The 16,072-nt window shown below is 34.4% G+C and overlaps 1 protein-coding gene across 2 annotated transcripts in view; it reads left to right on the top strand.

The window, feature by feature from the left end:
* The first annotated feature begins 4,014 nt into the window (after nt 1-4,014).
* The window catches only part of si:dkey-240h12.4, a 41,808-nt gene continuing 29,750 nt past the window's right edge, over nt 4,015-16,072 (top strand). The window contains exon 1 of one of the 2 annotated variants that reach the window (XM_678062.10): nt 4,015-4,107. The gene's annotated coding sequence lies outside the window, so the exon portion shown is untranslated. Of the gene's footprint in view, nt 4,108-4,312; nt 4,519-16,072 lie in introns of those variants that run through there. The other variant, XM_021468288.3, reaches the window with a different exon arrangement.

Here is a 16,072-nt window from a genome sequence, read left to right as displayed (position 1 = left end):
TGTTCACCACACAGGATGAGAAAACGACCGCACTGAACAAGAAAGAAGAAAGAGAAGGATGACAAAAGAATGTACACATAATAAGAGTAGACACAGCATCTAACGCCCTCACGCTCTACATTTGACAGAAATGTAAAGGAACTAATTTCTATACATTGTATTAGGATTCAAAATGAAATTCATTCTTGATTTTATTCCTATTTTATTTATAAGCTTTATATATATATATATATATATATATATATATATATATATATATATATATATATATATATATATATATATATATATATATATATATATATATATACATATATATATATATCTATATATATATATATATATATATATATATATATATATATATATATATATATATATATATTATTGTTATTATCATCTTCATTATTATTAATAATAATAATTCTTTCATTCATTTTTTTCAGCTTAGTCCCTTTATTAAACTGGGATTGCCACAGTGGAATGAACCGCCAACTTATCCAGCATAGGTTTTACGCAGCGGATGCCCTTCCAGTTGCAACCCATCTCTGGGTAACATCCATACACTCTCATACACTACGGACAATTTAGCCTACCCAATTCACCTATACCACATGTCTTTGGACTGTGGGGGAAACCGAAGCACCCAGATTAACCCAGAATAATAATAATAACAATAAATAATAATTTATAATAATAATATTTTAGCTGTCATAAATCTTTAGTTAATCTAAAAATATTCCTTAAATTAATTGCCATTTAACAATCTTCCAATTTTGTATTTTGTTTTGTTTAGTATTTTTTTTTACTATTTTATTTTATTTCCTTTCTAATTATTGCTAACAAGATGAGTGACAGAACATGTCCACTAGATGGCGCAAATACATTATTATTGAAAGAAAAAGATTCGGCACGAGACAGGCATGTAAATAACCTTTTACTCACGCACACGACAAGCCAAAATAACCGCCACACACAAACCTGTATACAACGACTTATTTAATACGACGGTCATGCACATTACTCATTATTTCAATGCAAATCTTCCAAATTCATTCAAAACGTTTTTTACAGAAATGCTTTGGTTAAATAAGAACAGCTGTCCTGCCATTTCATATATAAGTAGTCCACTCGAATTCTTTGCCTGCACCTCAACCAGTGCTCCAGTAATTGTCTTGACTTTCTGCTGCTCAAATGCACAAATGAATCTCTTTTTTCTGCTGCAGAAATGAATCATTGCAGTCTCACTCTGTCAACCGTGAATTCCAGAGGTTTTATGGAGCTGAAGAGAGAGAGAGGCTACCTATGATCTATCCACCCCCGTTTCTCAGATGAGGTGTGCTGTGGCAAGCAGTCTTTACACTGACTTCTAAAAACTAAATGTTGACACGATGTATTCTTAGCCTATTAGATATTCAATGCCAAGAAATATAGGTTATTGTTGATTTTTACTAAATATTATTATTAGTATTAATAATAATGTAGTAGTATATTTATATTACGGTAGGCTAGAATTTGCTATAGCTTAACTTAAAATGGTAACCCTTTACAATAACAATAAATTAATGATGTACTAACATGTAAACTAAACATTACTTTGTTACGAACTAATGATAAGTCAATGCATGCAGTAATCATGAACTTTAACTACAACAAGAGTCACGTGAGTTCATGTCTGAATAACGACTACCTTAATTACTTGTTAGTACATGCTAATACCACATTATGCGCAGTTTAACCATCATGAACTCATAATACATTAATGTATAATTATAGCATGACTTTACTTGAAGGGGACATCATCGTTAACTCATTCTTAAAGGTCCAGTGATCCGCAACAAATGCTAACTAGCATAAATCTCTGAAACATAGTCCCACCCCTGCCGTTCACGCCTCTTGAAATACAAGCCTGTGCACCTTAAACATGACAGCAGAACCCTCACTTAGCGACTAGTGCTTGGCCGGCAGCATACAGGAATTACACTTATTACTAAGCCATACGTACATGCTATTTCAGAGTGAATATTGAGAGTAGCATGGTAAGTATTAAGAGAGCGTCACAGGTTGAACCAATGAACCAATGTGATGTGTATATAAAAGCAACTTCACCTCAGTAAAGCAGGCTAGGCGGAATAGCGCTATTTACTGATGTTTTGTTGCTAAACTAAATATAAATCTACATTATCGATGCTGTAAAGCAGGGTTGGGCAAACTTGATCCTGGCGGGCTGGTGTCTGCATAGTTTTGCTGCAACCCTGATCGAACACACCTGCCTGTAGCTTTAAAAAACAAGATTTCTTTACATTACCCAACTGTTTCTCTTTATAGGCAATTGCAGTTGAGTTATCAGCTATTCACGTCCATCTTCTGAAACCAATTCCAGTACATACTAGTAATTACTTCAACTTATTATTGTATTGTAACTTTTTACTATGTAATTTGTTCAGGCTGTACTAATTTTTTAGCTATTAAACAAAACCACCTGTTTATAGACAGTTTCTATAAACCAAATGCATGATTGACATTTGATTGACATTTGATCCAAATGCATGATTGACTAATCATTATTTAATTGTAATTCCTATATATGTTGTGTATATTAAAATCCTCCTTTGATATAATTAAAAAACATTTAAAAATCTGGATTATAGCGAATCAGACGTGTCATTATTCCGATTAGATTGAAATTAGCATGTTTTCATTTGTGCTTACATCTTAATGATCTGTTGTTTAAATGTGTCTCAACTATTTTTTTATCTCTATTACAAAATGTTGGTGTTTTAGTTTAACTAGTAAATATTCTTTTTAAAAATCTAAATAACCATGTCTGTTTTAGTACTTTTTAACTATGTTTGATTGGTTGTATAATTCTTGTATTGTTTTTTTAGGTTGTTCAGGGACAACAAATCAAAAATAGCCTTCGGGCTAACTCTGGTGCATTGGCAGAAATGCTAATAATTGTACACTGTCCCTGCCAAATAAACAAATAAATAAAATAAAATAAAATAAAGTTTCTAAAATGATTAGACTAGTATCTATCTATCTATCTATCTATCTATCTATCTATCTATCTATCTATCTATCTATCTATCTATCTATCTATCTATCTATCTATCTATCTATCTATCTATCTATCTATCTATCTATCTATCTATCTATCTATCATCTATCTATCTATCTATCTATCTATCTATCTATCTGCCTGCCTGCCTGCCTGCCTGCCTGCCTGCCTGTCTGTCTGTCTGTCTGTCTAGCAGCATATATATATATATATATATATATATATATATATATATATATATATATATATATATATATATATATATATAATCAATTCCATAAATAACTTTTACTATACCCAGAACATTTTCATTAAACAAAGATTGTTAGATGACTAAAATGTTCTCCACGCACACTAAAAAATAAATGGTTCTTGGAACTGTTGACTCAAAGGTTATTTGGGAAACACCAATCATTCTTCTATTTACAATAAGATAATATTTACCAACATGAACAAACTATAAATTTATGCAATTAATCATCTTTATTAACATTAATAAAAATAAAACTGTTCATTGATAGTTCATATGATCTCACATTGCATGAAAAATGTTAACAGCTTTGATTAATAAATGTTGTACACATTGTTTAACATTGATGAAACCCAGTTGTAAAGTTTGCCTAGTATCACTGGGAAACCCCTCTTTTGTAACTCTTAAGAGTTTATTTTTAAGAAAAACTGATGACATATAAACAAATAAATCATTATTATTATTGTTTGATTGTTTACAATAAAATAAAATAAAATAAAATAAAATAAAATAAAATAAAATAAAATAAAATGAAATAAAATAAAATAAAATAAAATAAAATAAAATAAAATGAGCAGCACATCATCAGATCAGTAATAATAAAAAGCAGTAGGCAGGTTTTTAGATGTGTAGTAGTGGGATGGTGTTAAATCGGCTTGCCACACAGGGCACTGCACTACATGGTCAACAGCAGCGTTTCCTCATTTGAGTACGAGCGTCCGCAGCGAGCGGAGCTTCGGAGGAAACACCGACCGCAGATCAGACACGACGCGGCTTCATGACAGATCTATGCCAGGTATGTTACGTCACTCAAATTAACCGATTATTCAGTTTGTAGAGGGTTTGATAAGAAATAGACTGTCCTGTGTGAAAGCAAATAAACATGAATGTTGAACATGTCGCAGTGAATAACAGAAGTTATAGTGCTAAACCAAGGGTGTGTGGGTTATTTAATGTATTCTCACTGGTCGTGACAGACTACGTAGGTGCACGAGAGATTCACTCACAGCGGAATATTGAACAGACACGACGCGCGAGAATGAGACACGAACAAGTTTCCACACGCAGGTTTCGGTCTTTTTCTGCTCAGAGTTTACAGACGTATGTCGTGGTTAAACGTGTAAATTTTGCGTTGTTTTCTGGCTTTCCGTGTGGAAATTGTGTTTTTTTTTTGGTGTTCTCACACCAAGGCAGCATGACGAACAAGGTAAGAAGAGTTGCGACATTCACTTTCTCTCATTCTCATTCGCTATCAGCATTAGTTAAAATCCTTCTGCTTCAGTTTGAAACCATGCCATTTAAAAACTTGGTAACTTAGTTTTAAAACTAGTTTTCTGTCACTCATTTTATGTAGGCATAGACAGCATGTATAACATATGAACATATGAGAAAAGCACATCGTCCCAAACCAAGTTGAGATATTTTGGTGGTTATCTGGATCTAAGTTAAAAGGGTGAAGGGTCTGTCAGGAAACCACCCAGACCCTGAGGGAAAACAAGACCTGATTTTCCTCTGCATTTTTTGTTAAAAGACAAGAAAAGTTTATTTTGTTCCAACAACTTTGTTCCAATAATGCTGATTGCATTGCATGTTTAATCCTGTTATTATATCTTTTCCAAAAATCTGTGTACCAGATTTAACATGGCTCAAACAGCATTCACAGTATCTGCATCAGGTTGCACATATTCAGATTGTTGCTTAAATGAGATTTTAGACACTATGAGATTATTAAATTCATTAAAAAACAATAAAATCAAGAAATCTTGACAGTGGATTGGTTTACTTGTTAGCTAATAATTCTTTAATGAATTAAATTTACAAAAGTGTTTTATATGCAAAGAAAGCATATTGCGATTAGTGTCTGCTTTAATATTTTGATTTATCATATAATTGAATATTTTAATATTTTATGACAAGATATAAAAGTGAAAATATGGGAGAAACATTGCTCCATGATGCGCAACACATGTATGTGAAAATAAAACAGCTTATCTATTACTTATATACAATTGAAGACAAAATTATTAGCCCTCTTGTAAATTTGTCATTCTTTTATTTTATATTTCTCACATGCTGTTTAACAGAGATAAAAAAAAAACTCATTTTAAAATAGTTAATAGTTTTAATAATAACAGTTTTAATAACTAATTTCAATTGTATTTGCCGTGATGAATGTACATAATGTATTACTATATATACAGTTGAAGTCTATTATTAGCCCCCCTTTGATTTTTTTTTTTTTTTTTAAATGTTTCCCAAATTATGTTTAACAGAGCAAAGAAATTTTCACAGTATGTCTGATAATATTTTTTCTTCTGGAGAAAGTCTATTTGTTTTATTTTGGCCTGAATAAAAGCAGTTTTTATTTTTTTAAGCACCATTTTAATGTCAAAACTATTAACCCCTTTAAGCTATATATTTTTAGATAGTCTACAGAACAAACCATAGTTATACAGTAACTTGCCTAATTACCCTAACCTGCCTAGTTAACCTAATTAACCTAGTTAAACCTTTAAATGTCACTTTAAGCTGTATAGACATGTGTTGAAAGAGATCTTGTCGAATATTACTTACTGTCATCATGGCAAAGATAAAATAAATCAGTTATTAGAAATGAGTTATTAGAACAATTATGTTGAAAAAATTTCTCAGTTAAATGGAAATTGGGGGAAAAAAATAAACAAAGGGGCTAATAATGCAGGGGGATGAGTTGTCATCTTAAAGTCCAGTTTAAAGGGTTAACTTAGTTAGGGTTACTAGGCAAATTATTGGACAACAATTGTTTGTTCTGTTGTCAATTAAATTAATTTTCTTTATTCCAAACACTACGTCCAATTGTACAAAAGACAGACAAAACAATACAAACCACACAAAATACCCTAAAAAGACAGTTTTGCCTATATTTCATCAAAGGTGACTGAAACGCACTTCAGTAGGCCTAGAATTTATCAACAACATCAAAATTTTATTTTGAGAATTCTCCAATCGACAGACAAACTTATAGATCAAAATTCTCATCAAAGCAAAAAATGATCAAACTCTTAACTCAAAAAGTAATTCACTTGCACAACACCATCTCTGTTTTTAAAGAAGAATCCTCATACAGTCATTGTATGCATCCTGCAGCTCTCTTTTTTAAAATTATACCAAAAAGAAGCTGTGTATAAAGAACTGCAATAAGTTCAAAAGAGGTTTACCTTAACCTGCTCCGGACACAAATAAAACTTTCTCACCAGCATATTTGCTTGAGCATATAACTCTCAATGTTCCCTGTACATATCATTATCATCACTCATGTCTTCAGATTAATCAAATTAAATTCAATTAAAAAACAATGCTGCACTGAATGCCAATATAGTTTGTTTCATGTGCAAATTATGATTAAAAATGTAGTCTTATCAGTTTAAATTTAGCAAGACACTATATTACCATTGACATATTCGTATGATCTACTGCTGTGATGTCAATAATATTATCTAATTCTGTTACTTTTTTCTGGAATGTGTAGAGGATATTTTCCTTGTTCCCTTCTTTGCAGTATTTCCTCTTGTTTACCATGTTATTGCAGGGGAGAATCGGACGCACTGGGACTTTGATCTTAATCAAGGATGAGATCGTTATTTTGGTTGTTTATGGTAGCAGATTGGATCCTCTGCAGATCTTCAATGTTTCTTTGATCTTGTATAGAAAGGAAGAAAAGCATGCCTGTGCTCAAATTTCAGGATTTACACTCATCAAACCACAGGCTGTCAGTCACATTTTTGAGCTGAGTTTACACAATAAAGTAGCGTAACTTATGACATATACAACTGACATGCAACTTATGAGGAAAGAGAAGCCATAGTGTACAGTAAATGCGTAAGATATTTCACAATGCCATAATGATTTCATTCAAATACAATCTGCAACTAATTGTTCAGCATAGTTTTACAAGCGTCCTGTGTAATCTGAAGCAGCTGAATGACTGTTGTTCCAGTGAAGCTAAAGGGGAGTTTTTTATTTTGCAATGAGCACTATTGTTCTGCTCTGTGGCTGCTTTCCTGGTATGTTGCTGTAGGAAGCTGAAGTGAGATGGGTGGGGTTATTTTGGAAAAGAACTGTTGATTGATGCAGCTCTTCTATCTCTTTTCTTTCTAAGCACAATTGACATGCACTTTAAACAATGGGATGCTCTCTAAACACCCTTTATATGCCCGGTGCGCTTCAGTTCGGCACATAGAAATAAGTACTGTTGCCCTTATTGTCGCAGAGCAATGCAGATGGATTTAGGAACATGATGTTTGTTGTGATTGCATGCATGTGTGTGGCTTGTGTTCTCTAGAAACAAATGTTCGATTGAATCTCTGATGTTATGTATAAAAAGTTTGTTTGGGTTTTTTTTTTAAATCCAAAGACACTTCCTTGAAGGTTTTTTCTTTTTCTTTTTATTCTGGCCTGACTGGCTATTTCCAGATACTGTAAAACCTGTTAGATTGTCATCAAAACACATGGTCACATATTTAGATCTTTTTTTCTAAAGAAGTTTGGTTAGTGTCTGTGCAAAACTGCACAATGCTGGAAAGTTGTTAGTAACCATGTTGGCATATTGAGTGATTGTAGATTATGAGGACATTGTCTGGGTATTATTATTATTATTATTATTATTATTATTATTATTATATGTGGGGCTGCACAATATATTGTTTTAGCATTAAAATCACAATGTGTGCATCTGCAATTGTCACATCGCAAAATCCGCTTGTTAAGTGGTGACGTGTTTGTGACGTATGTATACTGTTTCCTGGTCCAAACCGCCATTCATTTGAGTGGAGAAATCATTCGTTTATGATCGCGTTTTATTCCTGTCACACATTAAAGTTAATTTATATAAAATCATAGTGTACACAACAATTTCTGGGCTTGCTGCATAACAAATACCAAAAATTTTACAATTTATAAAAAAAATTTATCACTTTCTGGCCATCGGATATTAGGCATGGACATATATACTGCGATCGTGATTTTCGAAAGCATTAAATCGCTTTGTAAACATTTATTATTACCATTTCATGAGTCTCCCCATTGAGTTGAATGAAGCGCTTGGACCCGGAAGCCGCTTAGCGTGACATCACACTTAACAAGCGGATATGCAATGTTTTTTTTTTTACTATTTTTATACATTAAAACTTTTTACAGAACAGAACATTCAGTGACAGCAGCGATTATTTAAAAAAACGACAGAAAAAAAGTAACTGCAGATGTAAATAAAAATAAATTACAAAAAAAAAAAACATACAATATTTTCAGTTTCAAAGGAGCTAGAAATACTGTGTCCTATTTAGATACAACGTAACTGGTGCCCATGTTTGTTTAAAAATATCCAGTTTTAGTTGAAGTTGAGCAGTCATATACTCCATTCTATATTTACATTCAAGTTTTTCTATCAACTGTAGTATTGTTGGAGGGTGTGGCTTTATCCAATTTATTGTTAGGGTCTTCCTTGCACTTAGTAAAAGTATATGTAGTATATATCTCTGATTTTTATTATATATATCCTGGGGTATCCCTTCAAGCAAGAAAAACAGGGGAGTAAAAAGGTAGATGTATCTGCATAATTTTCATTATCTCAATCTTTACCCCTTGCCAAAATGCAAGTATCTTCGGACATTCCCAAAATATATGTGCGTGATTACCCACATTCCCGCAACCCTTCCAGCATTCCTCAGACTGTGGACGGTTAGTATATTTTGAAACCATCAATGGTGTTCTAAAAAACCAAATTTTTATTTTCCAGTCAAACTCTTTCCAATTATGAAGATAATTATAATTATTCCTTCTGAATTAAAAAAAACAAAACTATATTTTTACTCAATCTAAGATTTTTTTTTTTTTAATTTGGACTAGAAATTAGATAAAGCAACATAAGAAAAGCTTTTTTTGCATTGTGATTATTGAATTTCGGTTACCTGAATACTGTTAGACTCCACAGAAAATCGTCAAATAGTGCTAATCAATTCTTGTGAGGCTGTATTGATATTGCAATATTTATTGGCGTAAAATAAAATCTCGTAGGGCGACACAGTGGCTCAGTGGTTAGCACTTTCGCCTCACAGCAAGAAGTTTGCTGATTCGAGTTCCAGCTGGCCCAGTTGGCATTTCTTTGTGGAGTTTGCATGTTCTCCTCGTGCTTGCATGGGTTTCCTCTAGGTGCTCCAGTTTCCCCCACAGTCCAAAGACATGCACTATGTGTGGGTTGCAGCTGGAAGGGCATACGCTGTGTAAAACATATGCTGGATAAGTTGGCGGTGCATTCTGCTGTGATGACCACTGATGTATACTGAGACTAAGCTGAAGGAAAATGAATAAATGAATGATTAAAATATTACAATATTAGATTTTTCCAATATCATGCAGCCCTAGTTGATAGAGCCTGGCTAAGGTGTTCTCATTTGTTGCAGCATATGGTTTTTAAAGGCTTACTAGAACATAAATAGCGTGAAAGCTTGGGGCATAGCGAGAGGGGAACATGACTGAACTCTAGTTAATGCAAACAGCACAGTGCTGTTTGCAAAGGAACAATCTCCTCTCTTTTTTTGGTTTGTCCACAGGACTACTAATAGATTCAGTGTTTCAGAATGTAACAATCTCTTTGAATTCTTCACCTGGATCAGGTCCGCTATACATGGTGGAGCCAACATAGGCTCATTCTGAAAATGTAGCCCTATATATATTACTGGAGATCACAAATTATGTAGCCTGAAATAAGTATGGCTGCATTTAGTTTTTAAAGCAAACGATACAAGGCAGTATGATGCTGTTTCTTTTCTCACTTACCAGCTGACCGATTGCCTCCATATGGCCGGCTTTCCTGCTGTTACTAGTTTGTCCAGTAGCTCTCCATGTATGTTGACGGACTTGAGACGCAGAGAGGTGTTGACCACGATGACAGGGTTTGAGTCAGATAAAAAATGTTTCCAGAAAGCAGGCAAGACAAAAACAGAAGACAAAAAAATTTAATAAACAAGTAAATAGCAGTGAGAATGTGGTAAAAGCTGAAAACCTGGTAAAAATCAGACGAGGGCTTTTCTTTTTCTGAAATGCTTTTGAAAGCTGTCTGTTGGATTTAGGGAAGTGGGTAGATGGGTCAATTGAAAACACTATTGGTTGGGTTTAGGCAAGGAGGAGGGTGGGTCAGTCGATTGGTCAGTCAATCAGTCAGTCAGTTGACAGTGGCCTCTGGTGGATTAACAGCATTGAATAGGCACTCGCGAGAGAAATTTAAGATCTGAAAAATTGTACACAGCGGCCTCTGGTGGATTCATGAAAACAAAAACTGAAAAAAAAAAAAACGTAGCTCCTGGAACTTATTTAGCGCTACGATTTAGGAACGAGCCTGAGTTAGATGGAGCTGTTCCATTTCAGGCTTTAAAAACAAATAGTAAACTCTATGAGAGACTAGCAGATAGCGTAACTCTCTTGAAACAGGAAGGAAATGCTCATTTCTTAAGGAATTTTGGGTGCTTGCTTGAGAATTGCTAGATTATTCTTGTTCACTGCTAATGCATAGCTATGTGGTTGCTAGGGTCAGGGCTGGATTAACATAAGGGCTAGGTGGGACTGAAGCCTCAAGGCCTACAGAAGTAGGCGCTCTTGATTGGCTGAAGAATTAATTTGCGTAATCATGACGCCAGGATTTACATTATTAAGTACATTCCTTTAGGCTCATTGGTGGTCAAAAACAGTAATGCTACTGAACTGGGGCTCAGAGTGGCTGCATCCCAATCAGAATTTTGAATTCACATAATTTAACCAAGACAGTGTGTGACCAAATCACAAACAGTTATCAAAATGTCCATTGTGAAGGTTGGTTATGGTTTAGGTCTAGCTTAACAGGTTAGAAAGCAAATGTTTTTTTTTGTAAATATTTACTTTGACACTTATAAAAACAAGGTCATATTTCTGAGCAATAAAATCTTGTAGTATAGTAATAATAATATAGTAATAACAACAACAACATGAATAATAATAATGATAGTAAAAAATACATTTGTGAGTCTATAGCACCAGGGCCCCAAGTGTTCTTTATCTGGCCCTCGTTAGGGCATGCTATGTGATTGTAACGTGTTCTGGGCATTCAGAGGTTTTGGGAAGTTGCTAATAGGGCTGTGCAATATATCGAAATAATCAATTATCGCAAATTTGGATATCCAATATACATATCTCAGTGGTATGTAGTAAATGAGCAATTTAATACAAAAATATATTTGTGTGCCTGCCACTATAGCACACCTTCTAAAAGAGCACATCATGTTAATGTGCAACTCCTAATGGACATGGTGGATTTCTTGTTCAAAAATCTGTAACGATTTAGTACAGATGCTAAAATACTGTTTAGCTTAGCAATCAAACTATGTTAGGGAGAACCTACTCAACTCTGTTTCAAGTTTTTTTTTTTCTTGATTGTTCTAGATGTTTACAGGTTGATGAAACTAATGCAAAATGGTAATTGATTCATTTATTTTGGTTTGTTTAGTTTTATGCAACAGTAAAACAGCTGTTCACTTTCAGAAATTATACTGATGCTTCTTTTCCCCAAAAAAAGAAACATTTGTCGGTGATTAATAAAAAAAAAATCATATTGCATATTGAATATCACAATTGTCTTCAATATCACACAGCCCTATTGCTAATACAGCCCTATTCTCTATGTTTTTATGGTACTCTGTAGGGCTGTATATCGAGTTTGATACTTTTTAGGCACAAACTGTAGTGCTACTATTGAGTATCAAAAAAGGTTTTGTCATTCTATATCAAATTTTAGTATCTAAAATGGTTCAATTTTGTCAGGTTAAATCAAGTTAGTTTGATGGCAAATTTATGGCAAAAACAAAAGAAAATAAGTGACCATTGATGCAGTTAAATTGATTCTGCATGAGGATAACAGATTACATGTTAGATGAAGATAATGTAATTTTAATGAATTTATTTATTCATTTATTTATATGATTGGTTGGTTGGTTGGTTCGTTCATTTATTTTTCTTTGGCTTAGTCTCTTATTTACCAGGGGTCGCCACAGCAGAATGAATTGCCACTGTGATGTCATTTTATTAAAGCTAATTATATAAATTGGTATTGAAAAAAGTAGCATTCAGAAACTGTTATTGAATTCAAAGTATCTGTATCAGTATTGCATTGAAAATACCCAGCCCGAGTATTCTGGGTTTACATCATAAGGGTTGGTGAGGTGTTTGATCTGTTTCATTCATTCTGAGCTTGCTCTATGGTTTCTAATGTATTCTGGATGGCTGCTTGCTATTTGCTATGATATTCTGCATTACTAGATGGTTGCTAGGGTGTTTTTTAGGTGGCTGCTGAGGTGTTCTTGGTTGTTGTTGCCTCACTTACCTGGGTGTTTATATATTTAATTTATGGGAATTCAGTGATTTTTACAGGATTCTTAGTTTTTGTATTGATTCGCTATATATGATTGATAGATTGCTCTTAGGTGTTTGTTTATGAGGGTTTGTTATTAGTAGTTGCTTGGTATTTGCTAGATATGGGTTGATTCAGTTGCATTTCTTAATAGTTGTAATAAAGCTGTAATATGTTATTAATAGAGCATTGCTAGGGTGCTCTAGTTTGTTGCCTGAGCATTGCTCTAGTGTGGCTATTGATTATTGTGTGTGGTTGCTAAGACACAGCTATGTTATTCTGAATTGTTGCTAGATTGCTGTCGCATGGATGCTAGAGTGTTTTTGAAGTAGGCCATTTCTGTGTATTTTACTATAGGGTGTTCTGTCTGGTCACTAATGGTTTCCTCTCTAGTTCGTCCTTTACACTCCTCCTCATGGGAATCCCCATTTTGAAGTGTGTTTTCTTTGGTCAATTTGACTTAGGAATTTTATCTGAACAGACCCTCAATAATGACAGAGGTAACAACTTTTTCATGTACACTGCAGGTAACAATATGTCTTACAACAGGATTTGGTTGTAACACCACAACAACAGCTTGCAATTTCAATACATTGTAGTTTCAGTTGCTCAGAGGTTTTCAGTCAATTTAGGGTGTTCTGCTAGTAGTCGACACTTGGGTAATGTAATCAATGACATATTCTATACTCTCAGAAAAAAAAAATGGTTCACTGTTGTGCCAAAGAAGGTAGAAACCCTTGTCACAGGGCCAGTACCTTTTTATGGAACAGAATTGTACCTTAAGACAAAGAAACAAATTTGTATCATTGCAGTTTGTACCTTTAAGGACATGATTTGTACAATGGGAAACCAAAATGTACCTTTAGTTTTCAAAACCTGCAGATACAATCAAAGGTCCAAAATCTGATCCATAAAGGTACCACCACAGAGACAAGACACTTTGTACCTTAACAGTGTCAAAATGCTTACCAAACATATATTTATAATGCCTTAAATGTTTAGTTTACAATACCTTTAGTTTTGTTTTGCCAGTAGTTTTGTATTGTATAATTTATTAATTAATGTTTATAAGCTTTATTAAACATGCTTTTAAATGATGATTCATGCTTTAATATGGACATTATTCACAAAATCACTTTGCATTTTCAGTCATATTTAGATTCATAGGTATTGTAATAAAGAAAAAGTTGTTTGACACATTTGTACCTTTTATATGAGAACAGATGTGTATCTTCATTTTAGTTGTAGCATAAAAGGTACAGAACAGGATCATAAGAGGTCTTTTCTGTATCATATTAGGTATAACTTTTACAAAGGTACAAAATTGTTCCTTAAGGAATATTATTAGTACCACCATGTACCTTTTTCTGACAGTGTAGCGAACTTGACTAGGAATTTAGCTAGGGAGTTTTGCAATTAAATGCAGCCTAAATTGTTTCTTTTGGGATTTCAAAGTAGCAGCAGCTGTCATTACGTTAGCTGGGTCATTGCTCTAGTTGTTTTAGTTTGTTGCTGGGGCATTTATTTGTGGTTGTTTTCGTCCTGCTCACGTAAATCCAGCAGAGGCTGCTGTTGACTGACTGACTTACGGACTGACCAACTGACCGATCCACCCATCCCACCCTCCCCCTTCCCTAAACCCAACCAATAGTGTTTTAAAAAGCACCAATTGACCAGCACCCATGCCTTTCCCTAAACCCAAACGAAGTGTTTTAAAAAGCAATACAGAAAAAGAAAACCGCACAGATTTTTCCCACATTCTCACCCTGTTATTTACATGTATATTTTATTTTTTAGCTTTTGTTTTTGTTTTACCCACTTTCTGGAATTGTTCTTCACCAGTCTCGAAACCTGTTGTCGCAGTCAACTCTGCAATTTGCCTTAAGTCCGCTGACGTACATGTAGAGCTACCAGACAAACTGGTAACAGAAAAATTGTCCATACGGAGGTAAGCAGTCAGCTGTTAAGCGAGAAAAGGAACAGGGTCATGCCCCTCCTTACCTCTAGCAACATAATTCGTGATCTCCAGAAATGTTTACAGGGCTATGTTCTCAGAATGAGCCTATGTTGGTCGCCTAACAGCAAGAAGGTCGCTGGTTCGAGTCCAGGTTGGGTCAGTTGTCATTTTTGTGTGGAGTTTGCATGTTCTCCCCGTGTTCGCATGGGTTTCCTCCAAGTACTCCGGTTTCTCGTAACTAGGTGACCCTCAACCGTTTTCTCAAGAGGATGACAAACAGACAAATCATTGCTGCAGCTCCGATGCAAGTTTATAGAGAAAAGTAAAAAACACAGCGCATGCAGTGTTTGGATGCGCTGTGTTTGTCTGAGGTAATTAGTATGCTGTTATTACTGAAATGTGTATATTTCATACAAATTGTAAAGCAGATTGGTTAGTTCTACTTGTTTACATGCATGTTGCTTGCACAAGTGGCGCGCATCCATTTGAAATGACAAACTTACACCCTAAGCTTATTGGCACTGCTTCCAAGGCGTGTGCTCAGCAGCCAAATTTTAATAAAACTATAGCGCTTTATACTGAAACTACATACCAAATCCTTTTTTAATCGATATTGACAATGGTGTTCGGTCAATGAATATCGATACCGATTTTATCGCCCAGCCCTACTCTTATTCTTATTTATTTATTCTTGGAATTACTTTGATGCACTCCTCTACAAGATTATTCCAATCAAAGTTAACGATTTTATTCCAAATGGAGCTATTCAAGTCATCTGCTGAAATTGTATTCATATCGCAACTAAATCGCAGCCAAATAAAATATCGCAATGTCCAATTCTTCCAATATCGTGCAGCCCTGTTGAACATCCCCAAAAGCCAGTGTCAATGTGCATTTTAGTGTTTGAATGTCAATGAATGTTTGTTTGGACACCTGCAGATGGAACAGATTTGTCCAGCATGTATTCAAATCACATAAACTGCCAGTTGCTCTCAGTGCATTATTGTTTTTAGTCGAATTGCATATTTACATTGCGAAAGAGTCTCCTTTAACCACTTTTCTTGCGATGCAATTACAAATAATCAGCCTCTAGTTTCACACATTGAGATTTATAACTCCCGAAAAGACACACGTGATAAATTATATGGATAAATAGACAGATCTACATGCCAAAATAAGGCCTTGTTTGTCTCGTTCCTCCATAAATCTTCCTCATCGCAGCTCCTCATTAATCCTCTCCTAGTAACAAAGCATGCTAGCCATTGAAAAACTATGCAAGGACTGAACGTGTCTCATTACTAAAGAATGTGTTAGCCATGGGAGGATGACAGGTCTGATGGGCAGTTTCTCGCAGCATGTTTACTGCACATTGCGACCTAATGGTTTGTCCAC

The sequence above is a fragment of the Danio rerio genome, chromosome 19, assembly GCF_049306965.1.
Source record: "Danio rerio strain Tuebingen ecotype United States chromosome 19, GRCz12tu, whole genome shotgun sequence".
NCBI lineage: Eukaryota > Metazoa > Chordata > Actinopteri > Cypriniformes > Danionidae > Danio > Danio rerio.
This window is presented reverse-complemented; position numbering and strand designations above follow the sequence as displayed.